Source organism: Apium graveolens, chromosome 2, assembly GCF_009905375.1.
Source record: "Apium graveolens cultivar Ventura chromosome 2, ASM990537v1, whole genome shotgun sequence".
Taxonomy (NCBI): Eukaryota; Viridiplantae; Streptophyta; class Magnoliopsida; order Apiales; family Apiaceae; genus Apium; species Apium graveolens.
The window spans coordinates 248,355,857-248,360,274 of NC_133648.1; positions in this window are offsets into that span (position 1 = coordinate 248,355,857).

A 4,418-nucleotide genomic window follows, 5' to 3' on the forward strand; every position below is an offset into this window, starting at 1 on the left:
TTGTTGATTGAAATAGAATAACCGGGGGATAGTCTAATAAATAGACGAGATAATGTCAGATTTTCGATATGTTTTATATTTGTAATGATTTATAGAATATGGTGTTTAAATGGTTTGACTGTAAGATAGAGTCAAAGCATGAGTATGTGTTAACTGATAATTGGTAAGTCAAAAAGGTTATATAGGTTGACTTGTGATTATGTGTTAAATGTTTATCGGTATACGTGATATATATATATGCAAAGGGTTATAGATATGGGGTTTATAGTTATAAGTTAAAGTCGATAGACTGGTTAGTAACTATATTACTGTGTTATTCTCGTAAAGGATCTGAACGAGACGAGCAATGTCGAAGATGTACAAAAAGTCAAATCGTGTTTCAAAGCAAATAAGGAATAGGTCGAGAAAGCAACGATGTGCAGTGAATAGAATATAATCAGAGGTTATCAGTGAATTATGATATGCATAGATTGTGGGGTATAAAGTATGAGACTGAGTTGTGAGTTGAAAAATCTTTTCTTATATATTTTGCAAAGATTTGATATCTCTCTCATGATTATGGTATTATGTTTATGTTGTGTATCAAACGTGGTAACCCTTTACTTCTGAGAATGAAACCCATAATTTCTTTATACCTTCAAGTTCTTAATAGAAAAACACTTATCCTATGCTATGATACCAATTCAATGTCACCATATACCTTTCATTTATGGAATACACACCCTTGTGTACCTAATTTCTTTTCATAATACCAAACATTTGTTAATACAAGATCGAAACTCTCGTCTCATATGATTTGATTATCAAATACAAATATTATTTTGAGTTAAATGTTTTATAACTGTTGAATCTGATTCTGTTTATGGAAATGAATGTTTTTATTGAATTGAATTATTAAAATTTGATTATTTTTATAAAATATGTGGACTAGATTCGTGGTTAGGCCAGATTCGTGGTCAAATGTAGGCCAATGTGTGCCTTGGATCCAGTATAGAGAACATGGTTGTATGCCATGTTCGGGGTTAGTGCGTGATTGATCAGTAGCCTAACCTTTAGTTTTTGTTAAAATAAGATAAGTCCAATTCAGTAATTCCTTTGAATGATTGAATTTCCAGTTTTCAATTGATGCAAATACAACCCTGAGATTGTGAACTCTTGTTAAATAATTTCAAATTATTGTTGCTATATTGGTAATTGTTGAGCATTTTTGCTCACCCTTGCTTTTCTTTTATAACAATTTCAGAAAGGCTTAAAGATGAGTTGCTCGAGTTCGATCGAATTTAAGCTAAGGTTAGGTGAAGAGTAAGAATGATTAAATTATCCAGAGGTCAAAGAAGGTATCCAGGGAATTGGAGAAGGAAGGTTCGAGTTAGAGTTGTTTATTGAGATTCAGTTATAAATCATGTTTATAAATAGAGTAATTGTGATTCTTCTTATCGAAGATGACTGGAAGTTGTAAAAGATGTTGTTGATTATTAATAGTTGTTGATTCTAATTTCAATGTTGTAACCTGTATGCGATCATGTTTTAGGGGTTAAACTGTTTCCTTTTAAATTATTTTCAAATGTTCAGTCTTTTAGATTCTTTGGTTTTTATTATCTTTTTAAAAATATAGGTTTTCAAAAGTGTTTTAAAATGTGGTTTTCGTGTGATGATGTCAAATTCAGACCCCCGTATTTGAGGGACGTCACATGACTGCTAACCATGTGCTTTACCTGGATATGTTGAATGAAGTCTGGAACTCTATAGTTATCAACACTATTGTCCATGAAAAGCAAGCTGTATCCTTGGCGGTGAACTGCACAATTCAAGGTGTAGCTGTGGAATTCAATGCTAATGATGTCAACAAAGCTTTGGGTATTCCTATAAATAACATAGTGGAGGTTCTAACAACACAGGTATTGGATGAGTTTATGGACTTTATCAACTACAGTGAGAAGATCGACATGGCCAGGTTGAACAAAAAGAACCTAAGGAGATAATAGTCTTTTGTGTTTGACTATATCATAAGAGCATTCACATGCAGGAAAACTGGCTATGACAACATATCTAGTGTAGTGCAGAAGCTGGTGTACTTCATATCTTACAACAGACAGCTCAATGTTGGAAGCCTGATCATGGAAGAACTGAACACAAGGATGACAAACGCCTTTGGTAAGTATTGGTGAAGATATTTTCTTTCCTAGATTCATTATGTCCACTTTATGTGATAAAGTAGCTGACATTCACATGCTAGATGGTATAGATAGAAATCAAATAGGCATTTGTAAACATGTGTCTAAAGTTCTATTTGGTTCACTAAATACAAAGAATCAGGTAAGGGTAGCTCTAAATGTCACTGACTTTATGTTAGAGAGATTTAGAACCTACCCTTACCATATGCCTGATATGTGATCATGTGTAATATGTAGAATAGCTATGGCCTCTACACATGTAGAAGAAACCAAACAGGATAGCACATAGGGGCCTTCCATAGCTGAGACCTTTTCTTCAAGACCATTAGCTGCTAGGAAACCAACTACTTCATCCTCTCAACAGATTGGAGTTGGTAAAAAGAATAGAAAGCAAACACCTTTAGTAGTTGTTAATGAGAGTGGTGAGGACCAAACACAAATTAAGTCACCCTTGGTCAGAAAGCCAAAGAAGCAAAGGAAGGTTGAGTTGACCATCAAATGGCCACCTCTGCATCTTCTCAAAAAGATGTAGTTGTAACAAAAGGGTAACAACAGACTCTAGTGGAACCTTCTCAAGAAGTCTATGATACCATTACAGAAGTTTAGAAAGCACAGTTGAAAGCCTTTCATCATACTGGAAGAGCAATAGAGAAAACTCTGGATGGACATCAGACTGAAGTCAAGAGGATGTTACATAACAAGATTGATGAACTAATGCCAACTTTCACTAAAATGAAATCCAAGTTTAACAAATTCCCAGACAAGCTTCAAGCTCTCTCTTACATCTGTTGAAGAAAATGTGTCTAGATTGAGGGATTCTTTCATAGCATTGCACAATGTGATCCAGACTCAAATCACCAAAAAAATGACACCAAGGTCAAACTGGATCAGTTGTACTCCGCTAGGTATGAACAATCAGCCTTGGTAATGGAGAAGATCAAGAATGTTATTTAGAATTCCCTTGGTACTATCTTCGCATCCAATTCACAGTCAATACCTTCTACATCCACAAACCTCCAAATCCAAAATCTTCAAGATCAAGTCAAAGATCTTCAAGCCTCCAACACTTCTCTGTCAACTCAAGTCTCTCATCTTACCTCCCTTGTCACAAGTCAACAACAAGATATAAAGTCTCTAATAGACTCCTAAAAATACTTGCAAATACAGACCTCAGTATCATTGGGAGCTATTATCGGTGTTGTAAACATACACCATCAGGAAACAACCCAACAAGGACCCAAATCCCTCAACATATCATTATGCATGTCACCAAGCCTAAGGGGGAGATGGATTCCAAGCTAAAATCCATCCAAGTTTTAAGCAAAAATGAAGATGTTGTTGGATTGGACAGACTCAACAGGGCAGCTGAAAAACCTTTCCGTGACAAGGAATTTAATCAATTCCTTGAAGCCCTGAGAGTCTCTCAAAACTCCAACCATTTTTCCTACAAGAAGGATGTGAATTAAAACATCAATTTCCTGAGGGTGGTGATGGTGACTAAGGGAAATTTCAGGGAGAAGGGAGTAGTTGTCAATATAAATGACTCAGGGGTGGATAGATGTATGCATGTATCTCTTTCTTTCTTGCAATCAAGAAGAGCATCTGACCTGGATATCTTCATCAACAGAGTAATGGTGGTAATTCCATAGGACACTCTCCTGCTTTATGAGCTCAAAAGGTCAAATAGGTGCATTTTCTGAAGCCTATCTACAGCCAAGCAAGTGAGTGGCCTACATATGTCCAAACACCAAGAAATGCAAAAAAAATTCAAATTCCAAAACAATGTTGTTGTGTAAGACATGCCTGTACTTTAACAAGACTAAGACAATTTGTCAACCCTAAGTAAGTTGTATTATTATCTAAATTTGTATTTTGTACTTGTAACACTTAAAATTTGTAAAAATGTCAAAGGAGCATACTGGAGTCTTTTTTTATAAACAGTGTCAAGCCTAAGAATTCTATCTGGAAGAAGATCAAGAAGATCATGCCTCAGAAGAATTATGAAGAAGCTTGGAGTTGAATAAATCATGTTTTAGGAAAATATTGTAAGTCAAGATCTCTACAAGTCACAAATTTAGTGTTATAGAGAAATCATTCGAGAACTCCAGAATGACTTATAGAGAACTCAGGAAGACTTATAGAGAACTCAGAGATATCGACAAGCCAAATTGAAGACATGAAGATTGGAGATATCGACAAGTCATTTCTTCACCAGAGAACTCAGAGTTATCAACAAGTCAATAT